Source organism: Dendrobium catenatum, unplaced genomic scaffold, assembly GCF_001605985.2.
Source record: "Dendrobium catenatum unplaced genomic scaffold, ASM160598v2 fragScaff_scaffold_264, whole genome shotgun sequence".
NCBI classification, from domain to species: Eukaryota; Viridiplantae; Streptophyta; class Magnoliopsida; order Asparagales; family Orchidaceae; genus Dendrobium; species Dendrobium catenatum.
Genome location: NW_021318726.1, coordinates 526,976 through 537,656, shown reverse-complemented (window position 1 = coordinate 537,656; position 10,681 = coordinate 526,976). Strand labels below are relative to the sequence as shown.

The window sequence follows — 10,681 nt, the reverse complement described above, 5'->3', positions numbered from 1 at the left end:
TAATAACAAAAATTAAATGATATTAATTAAATTAAATTATGTATAAATGTGGAAAATTAATTTATTTTGTTAAGTTAATGCTAATAATTTAAATTTTTTGTTAAATATCAATATAACTGATTTAATAATAAATACGTAATAGTTTAAATAAAGAGTACCAGTTTTAATAGTTTTTGGTTTCGTTGACTAGATAACAGATGTTGCGGCATTCTCCGCGCAGTGGAGAGGTTGAGGTGGGGGGCCGGCGTTCGAACACTGCCGAAGGGTCCACGTCCAGGGTTCACGTGGACAGCCTGGCCCACAGTTCACGTGGGCGGGGGGGGCGGGTTGGGGAGGCTAGCCACTCGGGCGGGGCAGGTCGGCCGTGGCTTCTGCGCTGTGTCCACCGGACCAAGTGAGCGGGCTGGGTCCTTGAGCAGCGTGCCGGTCGGCTGTACATGATTTTTTTTATTTTTCTTGACATTCCGGCCCATTAAAAATTCGAAGGAAATATTTTTCCAGCGGAAAATCCATCGAAAATACGTCAGAAATGTTTCCGGCAAATTATTTTGCGTCGGAAGTCCTTTTTCGACGAGCGTGGAACTGGCAAAAATATTTCCGTCGGAAATGTAATTTTCTGACGAATTTTGGCCATTTTCTGACAAAAATGGCCGCCGGAAAAATGATGTTTTTCCTGTAGTGCAATAAGCTCCATACAGAATAACCAAACCACATATCTAAACAAATTCTCATAACCAACATAACTGCCCCAAAACAAATCACCAAAGTACTAATCAATATTCTAAAAATAAACTGCAGTGGATGAAATGAACAAATTATACCTCAGAAAGTGTAGTATCTGAATTTCCGCCAACCATTGAGAAAAATACAAAGCCACACTACATGAAAAATGCCTATTACCGGCGGTGTAGCCGGCGGTTTGACCGCCGGCTTTTAACGGCGGCCTAACCGATGATTTTGGTACGTTAAGCCGTCAGTACTAGCGGCGGTCCCTAAACCGCCAGACTTCAATATGAACCGGTGCAGGCCGTTGATAAGTTATTTTTGACCGGCGGTCCGGACCGCCGGAAAACCGCCGGTAAATGCCCTAATACGACCAGACCCGCAACTCACATTTCATTCTTACTCTTTCCTTCTCTCTCTCGTTTCGGTCGCTCTGCCGTCGCCTCCGCTCGTCAGACCGCCACCGACGAAGCTTCTCCGACCGCCGCCGACAAAGCTTCTCCGACCGCCGACCCAGATCCGACCGCCGACGGTTAAACTCCGACGTTCGACTGCCGACCCAGTCTGACCCCAAATCGACCGCCGACTTCCAATTTTCAACCCTAGATTTCTATTTTAAGGTATTTTTTTATGGTTTTTCTTTGATTATTTGTTCTCACTAGACATTTGCAAGTGTTAGAGATATTTTGGATGATTTAGATAGTAATGCAAGAGGTAATGTTGTAATCATTTGGGTAGATCTAATTTTTTTTTTAGGGTAGATCAAATTTGTTGATTGTGACTTTGAGTTAGAGCAAGATAGGAAGAGAGAGATTAAGGGAGAGAAAAGAGAGGGAGAGGGAGAGAGATCATATATGAGAGAGAGAGAGAGAGAGAGAGAGAGCGAGGAGCAAGAGCTGAAAATTATGAACTTGTGATTGTAACCTTATGATGAACAAACTTGTGAACTGAAAATCAGATGAAGAAGGAGCAAGAGGAGCAGCCATCTGCAGACAGTGAGGATACAGCTGAGGATTAGATATTTTTTATGTTTGATGATTGTATTTAGAACTTGTGAACTTGTGATTGTAACCTTATGATGAACAAACTTGTGTGTGATTGTAACCTTTATGTTTGATGATTGTAATCTTGTGAACTTGAAACTTGTGATTGTATTTAGAATTTATGGTTCTGATGAATATAACAGCGTGTTGCCCAAAATGTATTGCTCTTTCTGCAGGTTTAGATTTTAGGGTAAACCTCCCTCAAATAGAGGGAATGCTGTCAATTTTTTTTGCAGGTGCTAAAGGTTTCCGGCGGTCAACCGGCGGTTTGGCCGCCAGAAACTATGATACCGGACGACCAATGATATGCCGCCGGTATTTAACCGGCAGTTACTGACGGCCGCCGGCGGTGTTACCGTGGACGTCTGGCGGTGTACACCGTCAGTAATACCGACGGCTACAACCGCCGGGTACCGCCGGTAATTTAACCGGAGGTCTACCGGCGGTTTAGCGAACACACGACGCCCGCTTTAACCGCCGGACAACCGTCGATAATATGACCGCCGGTTAGCCGTCGGTCAACTAACCGGCGGCGTGACGGCCGGAAAACCGCAGGTTGAAAATCCGGTTGTCACCGGCGGTATAAGCCGCCGGAAAACTGCTGCCTAAATAAACCGCCGGTAAAAGGCCGCCGGTATTAGTTTCCTACGCCATTATTACTGGCAGCCTGAATGCCGCCGCCAAGCCGCCGGTACACAGGAAAACCGCCGGTTTAGCCATAGTAACCGCCGACAAAAACCGCCGGTTTTTGACATTTTTCCTGTAGTGCCAGCTACACAAAATGACCAATTTTTGAAAATAGAAATAACAGGCATAAGCAGAGCAATAAATAACATTGACATCATCCATATCAATAAGATAGACCTCCATTACAATTTTAAATTATCTACCAAATAAATTTCTTCGATAGAGCAAAATAATAAAAAACTGTTCACTTCATTAGCAAATACTAAGTGAAAAATGTATATTGATATCGGTTATCTATAAGTTCATTTCTACAACTAGCTGGCAATGCTTTGTACTTAATAGATTTTACATCTTTCAACTATCTTAAATCCTAGCTCCTTCAGCTCATTAGCTATCTCCACTTCTTCCGCAGAAAAAAGTCTCCTACAAAGTGTGTCCCGGCTGCTCTCTTCAGAAAGAAGCTCCACACGATGAATATGCACTGCCCTCATATCAACAACAACATTTTCATGTCTAGTTGTGACTAAGACTCTGACAATCGCGTTTGATTTAATCAACGGAGTTTCAAGCCAATTAGCCCATACAGACGCCGTCCACAAAATTATCCAAAACAAGAAAAAGGCTATTACCTGCAGCAATAGAATTATGAACAATGACTTGCAGCTCTGTTTTAGTACTATCATCCCTGCTTCTCCCTTTAACTCCACTTATTACTTGCTTCAACGATTCAATTCCTGATTGATTCTGTGAAACACAAGCCCACAACTTCAAATTGAAAACTGTCTGAATTTTTGGATGGTTAAAAACTTTTTGGGCAATAGTTGTCTTCCCTATCCCGCCCATGCCGGTGATAGCAAAAATAAAACATTTTTCATCATCATTCTCTCCAACCAAATAATTAACCAGCCGACGTGCAGCATCGTCGACCTCTCTTCCCTTAGGGTTTAGGGTTTAGGGTTTAGGGTTAGGGTTTAGGGTTTAGGGTTTAGGGTTTAGAGTTTAGGGTTTAGGGTTTAGGGTTTAGGGAAGTTAGACGAGAATCATCTGGAACTTGGGTTTCTGATTCTGTGAGACTCTCTAGATTAAATTGATTCTATTTTTATATATCCGTTTGAGCCTCTTGTTGATTTTTTTAATTTCATTTCCGATCTTATGATGCAGAGGAAGGCTAGTGAGGCAGGAGAAGTAAGATGAGAAATTGCAGCATACAGGAGATATATTTGATTCGGGATTTTGATAAGCTAGCAGCTTATGGCCCTCAATTCTGCAGAGGTCAATGATATCATCGGTATCGTACATCACGTCCTTGAGCTGAGAAAGCCAGAGTTTGATGGACGAGCTATCAAACTTCCTCCTTTCAGCATCTTTCAGTAAGCATTGGATATTCATCATCTACTCTTGAAGCTTTTGAAGCACGTCCTTCACACCAAGCAGATTGGCCCCCTCTTCCGCGACATAATCAGTGAGCAACCCAGCCAAATTTTTAACAAAAGCCGCCAAGACCATCGCCATTTTTAGCTTTGCTGAAGAAAGAGAATTTGGCTTGCAGGATTTTAGTTTACTGCAAGCTCGTAAGTGCAAAGGAAGATAGATGGAGATAAAATAAAAAAAAAATTGGCGGGGGTATTATTAATTACTAATTTTAATATCTGTCTATCAGTTTCTTTTTTTTAGGAGAAAAAGTTTTATTACAGAAAAGGTATTGGGTTGTTTTTTTTGGGACATTTAGGCCATTTAAGGCAAAATCACACACACAACGCATACACAAAGACTCGAACCTTGGACCTCTTAGTTGGAAATCTAAGCTCTCAACCAATAGGCCAAGGAGAGTAGTATTGGGTCTGTTAAGTTATAATTTTAGTCACGGACGATGCAGAGCAGGGTCAAAGTAGGCGCCTTAAATAAATAAAAAATAAAAATAAAAATTTAAGTTTACCACTAAGATGTAAGTAGGGGTTGTCAAAACAGATTAAATCGGATTCAAGTCGAATTCTGAATCGACCTGAGACCAAATGGATTGAACCAAACCTGATAAAATGGGTTGAAAACTCAAACTCAGACTCGACCCGTAAACTCGAAATATAACTAGTTGTCAATAGGTATGCGAGATGGAGCGTTGCGTCCTACGGGTGGAGTCTGGCCGTGAATAAGACTCGGCGTGATCAAGCGCTAAGGCCTGCAGATGGAGGCAGAGTTTGGGTGTCAGCGAGGGTCTGCGGGATCGAGCAATGCGGCTTGCGAGCAAATTCCAAATTTGGTTTGACTGGCAGAGTTCAAACACGGTGCGGCACAGAGGGTTGGTTGACGTACACCCAATGCTGCGGTGCGAAGGGTGGAGTCCGGGTGTGGTGCGGAGAGCAGAGTCCGTGAGCGGCATTCATCTATGCAGCCTACGGGTGGGCGCAACTCATGAGCAAGTGATCGCGCTGCATAGGGTGTAGTTCGAGTGCGGAGGGCGGAGTCTGGGTCAGTTCGGGTTAATTTCAGGTTTATGGGTCAATCAGACCCAATTTTAGAATCGAGTTCGAAAACAAAATCCAAACCCAACCTGTCTTACAAACAGATAATTTTTCAAGTCAGTTTAAGATCGGGTTTTGAGTCGGGCCAAGTATCGACACCCCTAGATATAAGTTTGGTTTGAATAAAAAAAAAGAAATATAAAATAATTTCTGATACAAATTAAATATTAAAATAGTATTACCTACAGTATAAAAGAAATTTAATATTTCCATTAATACTGAGTTGCTTTTTAAATTGAAAATATAATGTGTATAAAATAAAATACTTCATGATTGATCAAATTTTTGTTGTTAGGAAGGACAAAAAAACATTAGATTTATTTTACAAATGATGCAATATATAAAGAAACTTTATTGTATTTATCTCAAAATAAATCAAGCTCTAAATCCTATTTTAACTTAGATATGATCAATATATAATGATTCAAAGTTATTTCAAAATATAAATGATGTAATAGCAATAAAATAATTTAATCAAAATATCACACCCATAATCTATAAGGCAATATATGACTGCAATTTATTAGAGAAATCGCCAGAACTAGAATAAACATAAGCTGTTTTGCATTAAAAAAATTAAATAAAAAAAAGTTGATTTGCATTATATATAAACACATATAAATGAAGATATATAATAAAAATATATATTAAATGAAATTTTATTGAATTAATAGATTATCGAATATCAAAGATAAACTAATAAACAATTATTAAAAAGAGAAAAATAATCAAATATATCTATAATAACTGATTCATAACCTAGCACAAGAATAAAAATAAATATAAATACTAAATTAATAAAATAACTATTGCTAAACAATTTGCTCAAATTCTGATGGTCCACTAATCAATGAGAAAAATAATAAATAAGTTTGCCATTTAAACTCAACAGATAAATTTTCTTTATTAAAGTATAAATGATGAAATATATGGCATGTAATATAAATCTTATAATTTGAATTTGAAACTTTAATTATTAAATTTAAAACTATCTAAACTCTGATTTTAATAAATTTTTAATTGAAATGAACCTTTTGATAAGATGAGTCCAATGACATCAAAAGTTTCATGATATTAAGTCTAAATGAGCTTAGATTAATAACTTGAAGCATAATTCAAACCTTATAAATAATATATGATTAAACAAACAATCTTTGAATTTTTTGTGCTTATAGCCAAAATGAGCGTCTCGATGAGAGAAATTCAATAAGACTGGGATCGATCATCATGATTTTATTTTGTGTAGTGATCATCAAGCATTGCAGTTTTTAAATACTCAAAAGAACATCAATCGAATGCATGCAAGGTGGGTTGTTTTTTTTGCATAAATTTAGCTTTATACTCAAACATAAGTCGGGACAGCAGAACCGAGTCGCCGACGCTTTGAGCCGACGCTCCGCATTGTTAACACAACTACAGACCGAAATAACTGGGATGGAAAATTTGAAAGACCTCTACTGCACCTCTATAGGGTGCTCGCTGGACAACCATTCGGAGACTACACACTTAGGCACGGGTTCCTGTTTAAAAGAAATTCATTATGCATTCCGAACTCATTAGTTCGCCTACAACTAATCACCGAAATGCATGCCGGAGGACTTGCAGCTCATTTGGGTAGGGAGAAAACTATAGAACAAATGAAAGCACATTTTTTTTTGGCCTCACCCGGGCAAGGATGTTACAAAATACGTGCAACGTTGTCTCGTAAGCCAGTTATATAAATGGAGTAGTCAGAATACCGGATTCTATAGTCCTTTACTTATTCAAGTCTCTATTTGGGAGGATCTCAACATGGATTTCATACTGGGTTTGCCACATACAAAGAAAGGAGTCGATTCTATCATGGTTGTGGTTGATAGGTTTTCGAAGATGGCTCATTTCATAGCCTATAAGAAGATGTCTGACGCTCTCGGTGTTGCTCGTTTATTTTTTAGGGAAATTATACGACTCCACGGGTTACCACGAAGCATCACCTCCGATCGAGATGTAAAGTTTGTTATCCACTTCTAGAGGGAGCTTTGGAAGCAACTATAAACTGAGATCAAGTTAGGCTCCGCCTACCATCCACAGACCGATGGTCAGACGGAAGTAGTCAATCGCACTCTTGGCAACATGCTCCGATGTTTGGTGCAAGATAATCCGAAGAAGTGGGATGAAATTTTGAGCCAAGCCGAGTTTGCTTATACTATGCCGAATCAATCCACACGTATGTGCCCTTTTAATATTGTCTATACTAAGCCGCCTAATCATATTGTAGACATTGCCGTCCTTCAAAAGTGTCACAACCCGGCGGCCACCAAGCTCACAGAGGATTTCAAAGTCATGCTAGAGAATGTTCACAAGACTCTACAAGCTTCTAATGAATCCTACAAGCAGAAGGCTGATGAACATCGCCGAGCAAAAGTCTTTCAACCAGGGGAACTGGTTATGGTGCGATTCAGAAAAGAGCGCCTTCCCACAGGTGCTTATTCCAAGCTTAGTTCTATAACGCTTGGTCCAATCGCCATTAAGCACAGATCAGCGAAAACGCCTGTGGTGGACCTGCTGCCCAACATTTTGACATCTGCTACGTTCAATATGACCGATATTAGCCGCTACTATCCAGCTTATTCTGCAGTCACTGAAGTCAATTCATCAGACACAAATTCTTCTGAAGTGGAGGAGGATTGATGTGGAATTCCTTTGCCTACAATATTCCGCATGGCCACTACAACCTTAGTGATACCTTTTTCCGTTATTTAGCATAGCTTCCACTACTTCTATAGCTAATTATAGTACTATAGTACATTTACCTTTTTTTCTCTTGTTGCACCTTTTCTTAGAAACTGAAGTTGCTCATATAGGAAGGGGGGATGATAGACAAAAGTAGTTTTCACTCCTTTGAATATTACCGGTAAAGCTTTACTGTTATCCTTGTTCTGTTTGCATTCACCCTATTTTTCATGTTCTATTGCTTCCACAGCAATTGCATGACTTGTGTTTCCATGATCTTTGTAAGGAAAGTCTTCCAAAGTGGCAATTGATGCCTCTGGGACAACGGTTGCAAAATGATACTAATGATGGCTTCTTGCTTTAAATTTTGCGTCATGAGAAGGTTCTTCGAGGATGCCTAAAAGATGGTATTTAGTGGGGCCTAATTCAACACATTGCACTAGTAATTGTTCGTAACTATGAAAATTATGATTATCTTTGCCACTGTAAACAACATTATGTTTACAATACAGATGTTTCATGAATTCAGACATTGGAGATTTGTTAAGGATTTATTAAGTAGTGTTCTTGTTTATATCATAACGAGAGTGTGTTTCATTTGTATAACCGTGAATGAGCGTTTGTGTCATAGTGCTTACTATTTGTTGGCTTTGTTGTTTTTTTTTTAGACCTGTCATTCTCTACGATTGGTTTGGCATTGTCTTCCATTGTTGGTTTACTGTGATTATAATAGCCCATCTCCACTTGGCAATTATTACGTCCGGTCTCCGGACCTAGAAATAGGTCCAGATATCCACTAAAAATTTGCCACGTGGACTGCACTTTCACTAAAAAAAATGCAGGTAAAGCGTAGGTAAGTGCAGGTAAAGCGTAGGTAAAAAAGCACAGTCAAAACACACCTAAAGCGCAGTCAAAGCACAATCAAAGCGCAGTCCATGTGGCAAGTTTTTATTGGATGTCCATACCTAGAAATAAGTGTGATGACCGGACCTAATAATTTGCCTCTCCACTTATGTTTGACTATCTGCCAAGTATATTTCCCATTGGAAACCTCCTCCACTTAATGCATCTCCCTTTTGGAAAATTATATGCAATACAGCTGGAAGAGTAAAGCATAAATTCTCTTTTGAGGCCTCTTTTAGCTATATTTCTCTTCATTGGGATCATCGGTGTGATGGGGCATGCCTATCTGCTTCTCCGTTTTCTCACTCTATTTTTAATAGTTTCCCCATTAACTCTCCCTTTTCTTTTCTTATTGCTAAAAATGGCTGGATTCTTCCTACTGCAACTCATAATCAAATCTCTGATATTATTTCCTCTATCCCCATTATTAATGCTTCTTACAGGAGCTTGATTTGGAATACTTCTGCTTGGGATAGTTTTAAAGCTTACCTATTGGAATTTTATAGAGATACACAACTCTCCTTGGCCTATTGGTTGAAAGCTTAGGCTTCCAACTAAAAGGTCCAAGGTTCGAGTCCATGTGTATGCGTTGTGTGTGTGAGTTTGCCTTAAATGGCCTAAATGTCCCAAAAAAGAATTTTATAGAGATGATACGGAATGTAATTGCCACAAATTTGTCTGGCATAAGTTTTATGCCTTCTTGAGATATTCTGTTTATGTGTGGATGACTATTTCTGGAGGGTTGAAAATTGCAGATGTTTTTTTGAGACATTTAGGCCATTTAAGGCAAAACTGCAGATGTTTATTGAAGTGGAAAATTCCAGTAGATAATATGTGCTCCCTATGCCATTCTTTCCCTGAAAGTCCTACTGTTTCTCTGTTATTTCCTAGTCCATTCCTGGGATTAAAAACCATTTAATGCGGCTCAATTTGTTTCAGATTTTCGATGTGGTGGGTGAATTAGTTTGCTATGTTGCTAGTGCTAAGAACATTTATTTGCTTATTACTTGCTGCACTATTTATTGTATTTGGAGGGAAGTTTGGAGATTTAGCTGGAAATTCTTCTACTATTTGCCTCAAAATCAAGAAGGGGACTGTCTAAACGAGCTGTTGAAGATATAATGTCTCTGTTATGCTTTTTCTGCTGGTGTGCCTTAATTGCCTTTAAGTCAAACTTTGTGAAATATGGGGTTTTGCATGATTCAGCTATGCTTCTAAGTCTATTTCTATTGGTTTGGAGGGATTTTGGCCTGCCATGAACGATGATTATTTCTTTCAAATCAGACCTCTCCTTTTGGAGCAATTATTACGTCAGGTCACCTGACACGTCTAGAGACCAATAATCACGCGTCACGTCACCTGAAACTCTGTATTGCTCAGTATACATCCGGATTTTCAGTTTTTTCTCTGGACGTAATAATTACTCCTCCCCTTGGATGATCTTCGGGCAACCAGGGAACTGTTCGTGCTTGTTTTCTGAGCAGAATGTGATGCGGAGATATAAGACCGGCACAGTATAACAAACACATACGGGCGGACATCTTATCATAGAGCTGCTTTAGTTAGTTAGTAGTGGAGCTACTCTTAGTACTATTTCTAGTTATACAGCATATTTTATACCTTTTTGTTATTTTACTGCTTTAGAATACTTCTTCTATTAAGCTCAGGGAAGAAGAAGCAAAAGGTATGCAATAGTTTTTACAGTTTAATACAAATCAAGCTCTGCAACTACTTTGCAAGTTTTTACTATTTCATTAATTCCTGTTTGCTTGTGTCTTCTACCGTGAGATCCTACATCAGAATGTTTATGTGAATATATCTGAGTCATGGTTCTCGTGGCTTTCGTTTTTTGGCCTTTTTCTTGGCTGAAGTTTTCCATTTACTTGTGTAAGTTTGGCTTTTAGTTTTTTCCTCTTTCAAGTTGATAAGACTAGAGAGGGAGTTGAAGGTAAACTTGAATTATGGAGGTCAACCTTAGAGTCTAAAGGTTTTCGCTTGAGTAGATCTAAAACGGAATATATGGAGTGTAATTTTAGTAGTAATAGTCCTAGTGAGGGGATTGTGACTTTGGACGATCAAGTCATTAATAAGAGT

General features: G+C 39.0%; 1 long non-coding RNA gene and 1 pseudogene across 1 annotated transcript; one reads left to right on the top strand and one right to left on the bottom strand.

Moving 5' to 3' along the window:
- Positions 1-241: 241 nt before the first annotated feature.
- On the bottom strand, positions 242-5,209 carry LOC110101946 (annotated as a pseudogene).
- A 28-nt stretch (positions 5,210-5,237) lies between these two features.
- Positions 5,238-10,341, top strand: LOC114579287. Its single transcript, XR_003700203.1, has 2 exons — positions 5,238-7,865; positions 7,976-10,341. It is a non-coding gene; the product is annotated as an uncharacterized LOC114579287 (long non-coding RNA).
- Positions 10,342-10,681: the final 340 nt, after the last annotated feature.